This window comes from Tenrec ecaudatus, chromosome 2, assembly GCF_050624435.1.
Source record: "Tenrec ecaudatus isolate mTenEca1 chromosome 2, mTenEca1.hap1, whole genome shotgun sequence".
Classification (NCBI taxonomy): Eukaryota; Metazoa; Chordata; class Mammalia; order Afrosoricida; family Tenrecidae; genus Tenrec; species Tenrec ecaudatus.
In genome coordinates, this window is record NC_134531.1 from 124,337,460 (window position 1) to 124,353,243 (window position 15,784).

General features: G+C 36.6%; 1 non-coding gene across 1 annotated transcript; it reads left to right on the plus strand.

Annotated features, from left to right (window-relative positions):
• The first annotated feature begins 14,266 nt into the window (after positions 1-14,266).
• On the plus strand, positions 14,267-14,394 carry LOC142442110 (small nucleolar RNA SNORA65). Its single transcript, XR_012783357.1, has one exon. It is a non-coding gene; the product is annotated as a small nucleolar RNA SNORA65 (small nucleolar RNA).
• The last annotated feature ends 1,390 nt before the right edge of the window (positions 14,395-15,784 follow it).

The window sequence follows — 15,784 nt, forward strand, 5'->3', positions numbered from 1 at the left end:
TGAAATGAAAAAAGCTAGATAACTGCAAAGCTCATGTCCTCTTACATCTTGGAAGCTACATGGATTCCGGTGTGTAACAAAATCTTTGTCCACACTAAGCTAAAGCAATATTCTTGAGTGCTTCGTTTTACAGTGAGGTCCAAGGGATATGATTTGAGAAAGCCACTTTTCTACTTAGACTTTGTTTCTGTATTTTTGTCCTTAGCAACTTTGCAATGAAAAATTTGACTTTTTTTTTTAGCCTAACCATGATCAAGTAGCAAACTTATCTCCATTCTCCATGGAATATAATGCATTTTTTCCTAGAATTACATATCTCATGAAATAACTAACAAAACATTTAAAAGTTATGAGGAAACAGGCATCAGGGTACTACTACAATGTATCCACACATTAAAATTAACATCATATGGCTGCTCTGTCTCTACATCTGGGGGACTTTTGAAATCTTTTATTTCAGACAAAAATAGCTTAGTTACTAAAATGAAGACATTTCCAAAGTCAGAAGAAGGGATAATTTTACTAAAGAAAAAATGAAAGATGTATTTTCTTGAGTTAAAGAGATACTTTTTCATACTTTGTATGTTAACAATCTTCCTACAAAAGGTAATGCCTTCTCTAGATAGATAAAATGTATGACTGTATGCCAATGGAAGAGGTAAGCTTATGAACAGTCATGTCAATTTTGCCAGGTACTAGAAGGAACTCCAGAGGGAGTAAAAACCTGAATAAAAACCCTAGAACTATCCATGAAAAGTTGGAACAACGTAAGGGCCCCAATACAAGGCATTAGTACACCCCCAAGTATAATGAAAAATAACCACACTGCAGAGGACAAAATAGAGGGCTGGGACTTTCCAGAAATATGGATGGTTGTTCTTCTAGTTAACAAAATAAATTTTTTAGAAAGGATGTGCATGAATTTAACAAATATGCTTTGAAGAGAAAAAGTTGGAGAGCAGTGTGTAATTTTAGTAGTGTGAGCAAGTGTAGATTTTATAATATATTGTTCAATTGCATTTTATATTCTGTGTAGATAAAGAATACATTCCTGCTGTTTACTCAGTGTTCATAAGCAATCCAGAGCCTGGTGTCTTGTAGGTACTTAGGACAGTTGTCTCCATTGGTATCTTCATTGCCATCCAGTCGAGTTTGATTCATCTGACCCTAAAGGGTAAGGCAGAGCCACCCCTGTGAGTTTCTGAGACGGAAACTTTTTTAGAGGAGAAAGCCTCATCCTTCCCGCACAGACTGGCTGGTGGTTTTGAACTGCTGATCTTGCAGTTAGCAGCCCAATTCATCACCACTACACCACCAAGGATCCTACCTTATATAGTGTAGTATTTAATTATTATTTAGCACCATTTAGCTTTGACAAAAGGAACTGGGATGATATGTGATTTTCAATTGGTTTATAACCCAACGGTTGATGGTTCAAACTCACTTAGTAGCTCTCAGAAGAAAAAATCAGGCATAAGCTTTCATTAAGAAGAGAAATGTAGACAGATCATTTGTGATTCTAATTTGCAACCTCATTAGTTTGCCCAATACATCTCATAATCACTAGTTTGGTCTGTGAGTTCTTTGTATCCATTATAATAAAATTTGGAATCCCAAAGAAAAACATAGAGTGCCTGGGAGGGACAGGTTGTGACAGAATTAATAGAGAAGGTTTCAGAGTGGTGGCAGGTTGGACATCTGTCTCTTAGGAATAATCGTGGGTTGGACTGATGTTAAGCTTAATTCTCTAATTCCGTTTAAAAGGAACAGCAGGCCAGCTTCCCATGCCACACTATTCATATTTCTTGATGTTATAAAAACCTTAAGTATTAGAAATAGACATATTCTAAAGCTAGTCTCTAAATCAAATTGCATGAATATGAATAAAATAGCATGGTGACCACAGAAGGCAATTTTTTTCTGAATAAAACTGACAACTTTTTAGCTCACACAAGCTAAAAGGTTGGTGCTCAATTAAAAATAATCAAAAGGGATGAAATTGTGTGATTTGTAAATAAGTTTTTTTTAGACTTATTTTTTAAAAGAAAAAATAAATCAATAGAAAACACAATTTGATGGCAGCAAATGAAGAATTTCAAATTTTAATGTTTCCGTGACTGTGTCCCTGAGTCTGTGAAGTTGAAGGTACAAGACTGTTGGGCTAGCCAGCTGCTGTCATTGTCAAGGAAATTAGACTACCATGCAGGCAACAGAGCGGAACTCAGTGACTAATTTCTCTCTTGACATATCTCTTAAAATACAGTACATTTCCTGAAATGCCTTCTTCTTCTGGGGGGGACCTAATAAAAGTTAAGGATAGCCACTTTTCACTTTTGAACATTTTCATTTTTAGAGAATTATTCTGTTATTGGTTCTGCATATACACTTGCCTTTCATTTGTTTTTGATGCTTCATAAATATGTTGCCTAGTATTATTTTAAAGAATTTCTCTTTCTTCTAATATACACGTGCATCCATCATTTAATGTTCTTGCATCCTTATATTTGACAAAAGATAAGTGCAATTACATCAACATTACATGCACTCATTTTATAGATGCACAAACTAAGCATGGTATCTGTTTATGTTTATTTAATTAACTAATACAAATATTGACAAATGTACTTGCCCTCCTGTAGTAATAAAATCCAGTAGTCATTAAGTTATTTCAACTCCTATATGTTTCGGAGAAATTGTACTCCACAGGATTTAAAACTATTAAATTTTTAGAAATACATATTCCAACACTCTGTAAAAAAATTTCCTGAAGTATCTCTGGGGGGAATCAAATACTCAATGCTCCAATTAGCAGCTCAGTCCACTAACCTTTTATACAATCCAGGGTTCCCCGTATAATACTAGACAATGGAATTGCCGTTTGTGATGATTAAGATTGTAGGTCAACTGGACTAGCCATTATTCTGAGTGATTTGGCATTCATGATATAATATAATCTTGCCACAATTAGTGTCATATCGTGTAATCTCTATCATGATCAAGTCTACTATGAGCAGCCAATAAATTGAAAGGGAGTTTTCTGTGAGCTCTCTATCTTTCTCTCTATATATAATACATATACACACATACATATAATGCATAATTTACATATATGAATAGATGCATATATATCTATATATACATCTATATAGAGAAAGATAACTATATATATATATATATATATATATATATAGAGAGAGAGAGAGAGAGAGAGAGAGAAAAGATGAAACTGTCAAAGATTTCATTTGGATGGGAACAGCTATCCTGAGACTCCACGATGCTCTGCACTGAGTAGAGCTGCCTGCACAAGGACTCTTTAGTGTTGAAGAGCAAGGACTTCACTTTGATGATTCAGATGTGTCTGACGCAAGGGATGGCATTTTCAGCCGCCTCCTGTGCATGTGAAAGTTGGACATTGATTGAATGAGGACTGAATAAGAATCAAAGCATTTGAATTTTGCTGGAGATCATAATGCAAGTACTATGAACTGCCAAAGGACAGGCACCTCTCTCTTGGAAGAATAACCAGAATGTTCCATAGAAGCAAGGATGGCAAGACGCATATACGCATATACTTTGCAACAGTGCCCTGCAACATACGAATACTTGTGAGGGTGACACAGAGCCAGGCGTTATTTCCTTCTGCTGCACATAGGATGGCTATGAGATGAAACCAGCACGACAGTTACTCACAATACCATATCTATTTATGTCATAGCAAAACTCTACTATTGATTTTTACTAAATCAAATCTCTGGTTTTCCACCTGATATCCACTTCATTAGACTTGAGCCAGTGACCTGATTTGCTTCCTGTTGATATGTGGAATTGTCTGCAGTGGTGGGATTCAAAAATTTAAACTGTTTTGTTGCCCTAATGACCATTTGACATATACAAATTTAATATACCAAAAGGGAGTTTATTATTTTACACAGTTAATACTTAAATAAGCACAATAAAAGAGGTACACAAAGCTAGACAATGTTATAAAAGTTTTTAAATATTAATGAAAAAATTAAATAATACCTGACAAAAATAAAACTTTTACTTAAGATATTTCCACATTACTTATTGATTGGAGTCCTCTCTGGAAATATTCTTCTCTTTTATCTGAGCATCATTGACTTTGTGATTTATCCCTAACTATCTTTTCACTGCAGAGGTAGGATCTTATTTCTCTAGAGATAAACCAATTAGACAATGGTCATTGTGTTTGATATATTAGAAGCAGTTAAGCAACTTGTCTTCTCTGAACATAACAAGTTTATCTATGAAAAACCCCTTTCTGCTTCTGCTGAAACCTTCAGCTATCATTTTTACAATATATTTAGCCATTTGAGCATTTTAGGGATTGCATCAGTCACTCATAATATCTTGTGGAAATTTGGGGCATAAAGTAAAGCTGAAAGGAATGACAGCATATCACCCGCTGGTTATTTTTCACATTTTCCCTTTATATTATATGTTTGTTCACAAATGCAAGGGAATAAAAATGTTGTGTATATTATTTATCAAAACTACAACAAATTTTATTAAATAAATAAATATTACAAGCATAGGTCCATTTAATTTTTTTAACCTATGGATTGAATGAACATTATTTTGGGCACCTAGAATATGTAGTTGGGCAGATGAATATTAAAAAGAATGGGGGATGTAAATTTGCAACTTCCACATTAGCTGAGTGGCAACTCATCTTAGAGAGAACTCCAATTACAAGTGCCATTTTAACAATCTGTTCCCTGAACTCAACAAAACATTCAGTTTCTGCTCTGCCGAACTTGGATGATTCAGCTGAATCCCAGAGTCGATGATTTGCCTCTGTAGCCTGTGCTTTAGCAGCCTGCTATTTAACTTGTCAACCTTAGATTCATTTTCCTCTGCTGTCAGAGTGACCATATGACCTGATAAACTTAGGCTCCTCATGCCCTACAGCTTTGTGTGTTAGTCTGGGTAGACTAGAGAAGCAAATTCATAAACATGCATATGTGTATAAGAAAGGAGTGTATATATAAGAGCAGTTGAATATTGAGGAAACATCTCAGCCCAGTCCAGATCAAGTCCATAAGTCCTGTATTAGCCTATATGTCTGATACCAATCTAGAAAGTCCTCTCTGACTCATGACACACATGCAATGATGTCAAATGCATGCAGATCACAAGCCAGTGGATGGGAAATGCTGTGGATCCAGTGGTGTTGTAAGCATCTCAGCTCTGGCAGGAATCTCCATGTGGGTTCTCCAACTCGAGGCACTGGCTGCATCGTGGTAGCTTCGTGTGGTTTCTCGTCAGAAATGGTCCACAGGAAGTAAGCCGAGAGAGTGTCTCCTGCCTCCAAAAGAGGAATACCGGAGTTCCCAGAATCCTAGGTTTAATTAGCTAATGCCTGGTTGGCAGGCTAGACTCCACCCCTTCTCTCTTAAAACTCTCAAATTGACAAATGTTATAAAACTATCACAGACCACTCCTTGTTAATTGGACACTTTAATTCAGCTCTTTAGCCATATACAATTTCCAAACAAATAATAATAAAATCATATCTATACTAACAGGATGAAACTAAAATGCACACAATTCAATATGTGCTACCCTCAATTAAATTCTTCAGATGAACTAAACACAGATATCCTATGCCTAGCAATTGCAGTTACGTTATATACCTTAATCCAGTAATCCTATGACTATATTCCCCCACCCATTAAAGTTTGTAAGCCAACTGTTTCATGCCTATATCCACCCCATTTTCAATATCCAATCTCTAGAATATCAGCTGGGGCACCTAATTTTACCACTAAAGCTGTATTAAAAATATGCTGAAAAACTCAGCTCAGACATGAGTATATATGGTACATCAATTCAGTGCTTTGAGGAGATAATCATATTCTTTGTCAGGAAGAATCTTTATTCCAGTTAGAACTTTGTGAGCCTGCATACATAAGCAAGGTCAAATCAGGACAGGCCACCCATAAAGTCTGCAGACATATGCACTAGTTCAGACACTGAAAATCTCTTCAACTGGTTGGGTTCTGCTCAGCTCAATGTGGACTGCCTCACTTAACCTCACCAGGGTGCTCATTGGTCGCCTTGCCTTTAGACCATGAGCCCCATCACAAATTCTCAAAACCCCAGCCACCTTGGGCTAGGTCATGAACATCAGACCAGTCAACCCACTGGCCATTTTCTCCTCTGGTTCTTATAAACCAGGTCCACGGGTCTCAGACTCAACCTGTCTCTTTATTTCTGCATTTCTCCCACTTCTACTCAATAAGTGGATCCAGGTGGTCACCTCGCAAGCATTTCAGGCTGCCTTAGTCTCTCTTTAACAGGTCAGTCATAGAGAGGAATTTTCTTAATGGTTTCAGGTTTTTTCCAGTTTCTGACAAAAACCACTAGTCCAAGCTTCAAAAATACAAAGAGTTCCTTTTTTTTTCTTCAATCTGTCAATAATCCCCTAGGCAAGTCTCTTGAAATGCATATATCTTGAGTATTCCAGAGCACTGAGTGCGGTTTATCTTTTCAGAGCATTCTTTGCAGGAGTGCCCTAAACCCATTTAAAGATCATATTGATGGTTGGAGGCAAATGGGCTTACAAACTCTCTATTTTCATACTTCCAATAATCATTTATATAAATCCTTATATCAACAATATATAGCAGAAAAGTACACTACAAACAAAGTAGAATCTGATACTAAACTCAATTCTTAAAACTGTCAAGTGCAATCCTTATCTATTTTATCTTAATCCTTATCTAAACTATTCTATTAATACAAAATATGAGATTGGGCCTCTGACAGCATAAAACTAGAGCCAGGCTTTCTGTCAGTCATTTTGACCCTACTCTTGGTACCATGATGTGTTAATCTGGGTAGACTAGATAAACAAATTCAGAAGCATGCATATGTGTATAAGAAAAAGATTTATAGGTAAGAGCAAATGAGTACTGAGTAAACATCCCAACTCAGTCCAGGTCAAGTCCATAAGTCTGATATTAGCCCATATATCTGAGACTAATCTATAAAGTCCTCTTCAGATCCACGAAAAATAAGCATAATGCTGAATGCAGGAAGATCACAGGCCAGTGGGTGGGATGTCTTTTGGAGCCTGTGGCGTTATAAGCATCTCAGCACTGGCAGGGGTTTCCAGGTGGTCAATACAGCTCCAAGGTTCTGAAGCTATTTAAGGGAGTCTTGCAGGGTGCCAGTAGAGAGAAAGTGTGTGTCTCCCGCCTCCAAAGAGGAATACAGGAGTTCCCAGAATCCTCAGGAGGAGGCCAAGCCAACACAGAGGCTTCAGTGGCTATGACCTGATTGACAGGCTAGACTGCACCCTTTCACTCTGAATCCTCAAATTGCTACCAGATTATATAACCACCACACTATGTTACTCAAAAAAGATTCCAGCTTGACATCTGATCCACCAATATGGAGCATCCTAGCCTCAATAATCATGGGAGCCATTTTCTTCAGATCAACTTCACTGGGTTTGCTTTCTAGAAACCCAACCTAAGATAGTATTGCTTTATCATCTAACGTTCCATTCTTTTTATCTTTCATTTTCTTTCTTTCTCCTTCTCTTTTTATCTCACTGTCATTTGACAAGTTCCATAAAGAAAACACCAATCATTCATGAGTGGCTATGTTTCACATGACACCAATACTTGCATCAGTTGTGCGAACAGCAAAAGAGCATTTTGCATGGTTTAGAATCAGGAAAGATATATGTGTCAGGGTTGCATCTTTCATGATCTGTATGCTGAGCAAATAATCAAAGAAGCTGTACTAGATGAAGAATGAGGCATCAAGATTGGAGAAGGCTTATTAATACCCTGTGATATGCAGGTGACACAACCTTGCTGAAAGGGAGGAGGACTGAAGCACCTGCTGATAAGGATCAAAGATTGTAGTCTTTAGTATGAGTTACAATTTAATAAAAAGGAATCTAGGACAGGTGAACCCCTCAGGACCAATGGTGAGATTGGTGATACCGGGCGGGAAGGGGGGACTAGATAGGGGGAACTGATCATGGGGATCTACTTATAACCTCCTCTCTGGGTGATGGGCAACAGAAAAGTGGGTGAAGGGAGATGCTGGGCAGTGTAAGATAATATAAAATAATAATTTATAAATTATTAAGCGTTCATGAAGGGGAGCGGGGAGGGCGAAGGAGGGAAAACGGAAAATGAGCTGATTCTAGGAACCCAAGCAGAAGGCGAATTTTGAGAATGATGAAGGCAACGAATGTATATGTGTACTTTACACAATTGATGTATGTATGGATTGTGATAAGACTTGTATGGGTCCCAATAAAATTATTTTAAAAAAATAACTCAAATTCTCACAAAGGGACCAGCAGGTGACATTAGAAGTGAAGAAAAGATTGACATTCTTAAGGAGTTCATCTTGCTGAGATCCACAATCAATGCTCATGGAAGCAGCAGCCAAAAGATCAAATGGTGCATTGTATTGGGCTAACTTGATGCACAAGGCCTCTTTAAAATGTTTAAAGCAAGGTTGTTACTTTGAAGAATCCAGTGTGCCTACCTCAAGCCATGGTAGTTTAAATCACCTAATGTGCATGTTTTGGGTAATAACATCTTTGGTAACACAGAGAGACAATGAAAAAGAGGAAGGCCCCCAAGAAGATGGATTGATACCACGACTGCAATAATAGGCTCAAACATAGGAACAATTGTGAAGATGGCACAGGACCAGGCAGTGTTTGCTTTTGTTGTGCTTAAGGTTGCTATGGATGGAAACTGATTCGGTGGCACCGAACAGCAACAACATGAATGTGAAAGTGGGCATCGAATAAAGAAGACCAAAGGAATATTGATGCATTTGAGTTATTGTGCTGTCGAGGACTATTGTGTGCCATGGACTGCCAAAATAATAAACAAAGTCTGTCTTAGAAGAAGCAAAACTAAAATGCGCCTTATAGGCAAGGATGGCAAGACTTCATTTCAAATTTGAACATGTTGTCAGGAGAGACTAGTCCTTGGAGAAGGACATCATACATGGTGAAATAGGGGGACGCCCCCCAAAAGAGGAAGACCATTGACAAAATGGGTCAACACAGCGGCTGCATTGATAGGCTAACCTTGAGAACAACGATGAGGATTGCACAGGATCGGGCAGTGTCGTTCTGCCGTACATTGGTCGGAACTGACGCGACAACTCCTAACCACAGCATATGTTTCTACAGGTTTGCTTTGAATCAGAATCAACCTGACAAGGGGTTCGGGGTTTGAATGTTTCTATAAAAGGTGCTTGGGTGGTGCAATGGGTTAAGCCCATGGGGGCAACGTTTCAAACCCACAAGATGCTTTATGAAAGAAAAATAAGATTGCTTCCATAAAGAGGAAATCCTAAGGATTGTTAATCTGTCCTTATAAATTCCCTGTCAGTCAAAACCAATTTGATGGCATTTCGTTTTTAGGTCTCTCTGAAGAAGCCATGGTGATTCACTGGTTAAACATGGGAAGCTAAACAAAAGTTTGGAGATTCAAACTTTGTGGAAAAGTTTAATGGACAAAAAATGTGGCAGTCCACCAGTATTTAATGGGAAAGAGATGTACGGGTCTGCTTCCATGTAGAGGTGAGGCCTTAGAAACCCTATGGGGCAGTTCTACTCTGTGCTCTCTGTTACTAATGAATGGTTTATTCTGCCATTGAATTTTGGAATTTGGATATTTCTATCACCTGGTAAATGACTAATCTTTGAGAAAACCCCAAGGGAAGATAAAATATACTAGTACTTTGCCTGGTATTGAGACATTCCACACATAACATTGTGATATCTAAAGCTGTCATGCTTTTTGGATAAAACAAAACCAAACTATATTTGAATAAAAAAAGGACAACTATTTTATTCAATAAATATTTTGCTGGAAAGATAAAGCATCCTGCTTTACTGAATACTTAAGCAACTGCCTTTACCTTGTATCACTGTACAGCACAAAACAACCAAATAGTTATGTAAAAAGCAACACCTGTATGATGTAAATTCAACAAAAGTATCAGAAAGCATTTTTTACCTATGAAAAGAATTATCCTTAATGGAAATCATACCCAGACTGTACTTATAAAGATAATACATTAATATTTTAATTGATTTATATATTATTTAAAATAATCATATGTTTACTTTGCAAAAGTTGATGAGCTTAAAATATATCACAATATATAAACAAACTACTAGTGGGTAATTAACAAGTCTATAGTGTATCATTGCTGCATGTACTGTAAAAGTTGACATTAATTCAAATCCCCTTGGTGTTTTCATTGATTGGCCACAGAGATGACCGTGCATTAGTCTATAGATTAACTGGGCCATGTCCTAGAGGAGCTGGAAAGTGATTGTGATAGGTAGGTTTATTGTGCCAACATGGCCAATCAGCACATGCTCTTTAATGATAGGACCAGTGTACAGTTGCCTTAGCTTGTTCTCTGCCTCAAATTGCAAGCAACATTACCTCTGGGACACCTGACTGGTGGACTGTGTTGCTGTAGTTTGAAGTTCCTTCAAGACCTGCTTTGCCGCTACTGCAGTAGGCATACCTTGAGCTGGGGACTTGTGGACCCTGTCATCTGGCTGACTGGTGGTGACCTGCCTTGCTGTTTGCTGCCTTTGGCTGGATAGCCTGAATTGCTCTACAGAAGACTACCCAGCAGCCCTCGAGACTTGAACTACTGGTAGTGTATTAGCTGTCTCACGGAAGTGAGTTTCACTGAGCCATTTGTACTGTTTTATAGATAATTAACAGTTCATTTCTTTTCTTTTTTACATTTTATTAAGGGCTCATACAACTCTTATCACAATCCATACATATACATACATCAATTGTATAAAGCACATCCGCACATTCCCTGCCCCGATCATTCTCAAAGCACCTGCTCTCCACTTAAGCACATTTTCACCAGGTCCTCTTTTTTATATAGATATATCATATTTCTTATGATATATCTCTATATAAATATATATAATCATTAGTCTCCTGATTTTGTTTCTCTAGAGAAACCTGTCTAACATAATGATGTATTAAGCACTATGAACAATTAAGTTAATACCCTAAATTTTCTTGTTGCTTCTTTACTAAAGTGGGGGGGGGGGGTGATGTGAAGGATTATGTTTAATAAGAAATTCATTGGATTTCTTTGAACTTTATTAATCTTAGGCCAATGTTTTGTTGTTTTTTTAAATGGTTTGATAACGTAAGATCAGCTACCAGATTTGAGAATGGAGTCCACCACTTTATTGATCCTTTAATATAAGGAAGGCCAATAGTTTTTGTTTATTGACAAAGTAATGTCAAAAACATACAAAGAGAAAGGAAAGGAAAACAAAAAGAAAGCATTATTTTACTTGGTTGATTTTATTAATATCTGCCTTAGGTACATGTGTTAATCCAGGTAGTTTAGCGAAACAAATCCAGGGAGACACTCAAATGTGTATAAGAAAGAGATTTACATAAGAGAGAAATTGTATATGGAGGAAACATCCCAGCCTAGCCCAGATCAAGTCCATAAATCTGATAGTAGCCCATATGTCATGTAGTTTATAAATTCCTCTTCAGACTCCCACAGTCATGCAGTAATTCCAAATGCAGGAAGATCACAGGCCTTGGTTGGGAAGTCTTGTGGATTCAGTGGCCATGTCAGGATATCAGCCCTGGCAAATGTCTCCGCATGGCTCCTTCAGCGCCAGGGCTCTGGCTCCATTAGCGTAGCTCCAGGTAGCTTGTCAACAGGAAGGTGTTGTTAACAGACTGTGCCTGGCCTCTAGTGAGTCATTTATCTCCTTTGTGCCCCCAATGAGGTCATCAAGCTGCAACCTGATCGACAGGCTAAACCCCACCCAATTCACTCTTAATAGTCTCAAGTTGATAGCAGATTTTGTAACTGCCACAGTGCTGTTACTTGGCAAACTTGCTGAATTCTTTTTATTTGTTGAAAATTATCAGTTCAGAAAGGATAAACTACCAGGGCTGAAGAACAGAGTTGGGATTAGTGTTAAGCATTTGTTTTTTGGATGGAATATATCTCGATAGTATTATTGAAACAGTGTTTTCCTTGTTGTGCAGTATGGAGATGAACACTGAGGTAAAGGCAATGAAGCTTGTCACTTTATACATGAGTCATATGGGAAGGCAGGAATTTTGTGGTGGGATATTTGAAGAGAAGCATTTCTGCTAGAGTGAAGATAATTAAAGACGTTTCCATGCCATTAACTTAATAAAGCATGTTAAAATGGATTAATTGTTGATTAAATCACAATATATATCTAATCTGAGCTACATTGCAAAATAGTCATATGATGTTCTCAAGTATATATCTTTTAAATCTATCAAACCCTCAAATGATAGTCTATTATAGAAGGGACTTATTTAGCCTATTTGAAGAGGCTTTATAAAGACAAACAATGAAAAGGAAAAGGTGTACTCTCAAATGGTCTCTAAATGTAAGGTCAATTTCATGTAGTTTTAGATGGCTATTTCTCCCCCTGCTTACTTTTATTTCACTCTTGTTGTTGTTTTCTTTCTTTCTTTTTTTTATACAAAGTGCATAACCATACTATGTGTAGTTAGATACTCTGATAAGAGAATGCTCATTAAAAAAGAGAGAATGTTCATTTAACAAAAAAAAAACACTTTTGGAATCATTATAGAAAAATAGAGAATTTCTGTTGATTTAGAAGGGACCCATTTAAAAAAGGGTAACATTTTTAATACTTTTATCATTTAATGAGTCTCAACAAAGGTAGCATTTACAAATGACAAATGTATAGTATCAGGGCTTTCCAAAATCATTGTAAAGGAGCAGATGATAAATACTTTCAGTTTTAGAGGTTTTATGATCTGTTACATTTTGGGCTGTAAACCACATGGTCAGCAGTTCAAAACTACTAGAAGCTCTGTGAGAGAACGACTGGGTTCTACTCTTGTAAAGAGTTATAGTCTAGGAAATCCACAGGTGGTAGCTAGTAGTCAGCATAGACTCAATGGCAATTAATATATCTCTATGGCAACTGACTAGCTCTGTTATTGTAGTGAGGAAAGAGCAGTCAACAAAAATAAATATGTATGTTTGTTTTACAGTAAAAAGTTATTTACAAAGATAACAATGAGTTGGATTTGGCTTGAAAATCATAGCTCATCTACCTCAGTTAGATGCTTCTACATGGTGCATTATTTAATTTGTTTCTAAATTCAATATTAGTTTAATGAGTATAAATTATTATTATAAATAATAAATAATTCAATTCTATAATAGTTATTAAAATTGTAAGCTCAACCTACCAAAAATGAGCTAGTAGGGTTCCCGTAACTAATTGAGCTGAGCTTCAAGTAATTGTCTGTACCTGGGGCTGGCAAACAACTGCTCTGAAGCCATATGTGACTCTTTCAGTATATACATGTGGCTCTGAAGTAAAATTTTAAAAAAATTCAGATAATGGTGATTTTGTTTGTAAAAATATATCTATGGCTTTTGAATAATTTTTAAATTGTTTTGAGGAACACGACTGGCTCTTCCATCTCTAAAATGTGCCAACCCTAGTCTAGGTAAAAATATGCCTTTCAGGACTACTGACTGTGGTACCATTAATCCATCCATACCTGAGCTAATCTCTCAGCATTCATAGTTAAAATGGTACTTAATATTTGATATTATTACTAGGCAGCAATGCTACCAATTTTGTCAATATTTTACCTTCTTAACAGGTTCTGGAAATTTAACTTTTTCTTGAAGACAGTGAGACTTAATGATATGTCTACATAGAGGAAGTTATTTTTATTGGCAGTAATGTACATTTCTTAATGCCGCTGAACCAGTTTAACCTGGAATATTGTCAAACTGGATATTTAGTCCTTATTTGTATGTGGTCTTTCCCACTATAAGAAGAATGTACTCCTGTTGTCAGAACAGACATTGTGTTGTTGAATATACGTTGTTTTTTGTTAATAGGCTGATATGTTTTTAAAGTGATCTGAAAGAGACCATTTTGCTCTTTATTTTTCTAAGTACCATGGAACTTTACTCCAGTTAACAATCATTGAGATATTACAGATGCTGTTCAGAAAAACAATACAGAGGGAGTTGAAAGTCTGCGCAAAGTGCTTACAGTAATCTTACCTAATATGGTGAAACTAAACACAAGGATGAGAGATTGGATGGTTCTCGTGTGCCTTGCAAAAATGATCGCGCAAATCTCTTATATTTGCCTTAAAGTCATTGGGATTATGTGAGTATAAAATCTATGTTATTCCAGCCACCCGCCATTGCACCTGACCATTCTCTGTTGGCTGGTGCAATCCAGTGGTGAGCTGAGAGTAAACCCCAGATTAGGAAACAGGATTGTTCTTCACAGTATGACTGTGCGCTAAAAGCATGGGGACAGTCAAGACAAAAAAAAGAGTTATTGGCTGACTCATTATCTAACCCTCTGGGTTACATCATGAGTAAAGGCAGGGAATTTATGGCAAGTATGAAAAAGAGTGTTTTTCTCAGTCAAATGACCAAAACCAACTGGAATAGTCAAGAAATGAAGAACTTTCAAGTCAGAATAAACAGCAGAGATTACTTGCTTAAAACTTTAATTAGAGAAAAAAAAGTTTTCAAGGCGTATAAGAAATTTTGTTAGAGGTTACAGAAATTATATTGAAAGCTTTGTCACTAATACTTTGAAAATTTCCTTCCCTGCATTTTGCCCTTAGGAAGTGAGTATTTATTCATATTTAGACTCTATCACTGAGACTCATGAGGATGAAAACTGCACATCTGTGTGAAAATCATAATTCCAGGGTTAGTCTTATTGTTCTCTGAATAGAATTATTGCTATGTTTCCTAGTCAGAGTCACGGAATTGGTACATTTGTAATTTTACTCCTTTCTGACTCATTTACTGATTTAGTTCAGCCATTAGGCTACCCCACAGCCAATGTCATTTCTGGAGAGTACTTTTCAGATTGGTGACTATCCATGTGTTGCTAACTGTAACTGCTCCACAGAGACTTCGTGGCTGTCACATTTATTGAAGCAACTTCCCAGGCATTTCTTACATGGCTCTGTGTTTGGGTTTGAATCTCCAAGTTTTGGTTTAGTAGTGATTCAGAAACAAGTGCATCCCCTAGAATACATATATTAAAATGACTGAAATTAATTGTTCAATCCTATTTTCTAGAAAACGTTTAATTTACCGTTGAATGGGAGTTGCTGGTATTTAGCATGTGACATATCAGTGTAATAATCTTAGATGGAAATGAATAATTTTATAAAATAAGTAAAATATATTGTTATAAAATCACAGGAATCCTTTATTAAAATGTCAATGCATAAAGCTAATGTTTCTCAACATATTGTACCTTCAATATCTATGTACATCTAAAGATCAGTGCTTCCATCCTTCTAACCCTTTGTCCAAAAATATTGATTTTGGGAATAATATTTATGCTGGATTTATAGCAACCACACAGCAGTGTTATCATCAATAAGGACTCCAAGTGTGGGTTTTGATATTCTTTGAACTAAAGATGTCCACAAGATCTGAAGAGGTAAGATCAGGACAGTAACATGGATGAGATAAGGTTTTCAATGAAAATCCTAGTAAGACATTCTTTGCTATTGTCTAAAAAGTAGGAGGTGCATTGCCATGATGGAAAAATATTCCTAGGCAGAGCCCTACTGGTATTTTTCTTTCAATGCAGTTTTAAAATTTCTTGAAACTTCATTAAAAATATTTTATTGGGGTCTCCTACAACTCTTATCAAAATCTATACACACATCCACTGTGT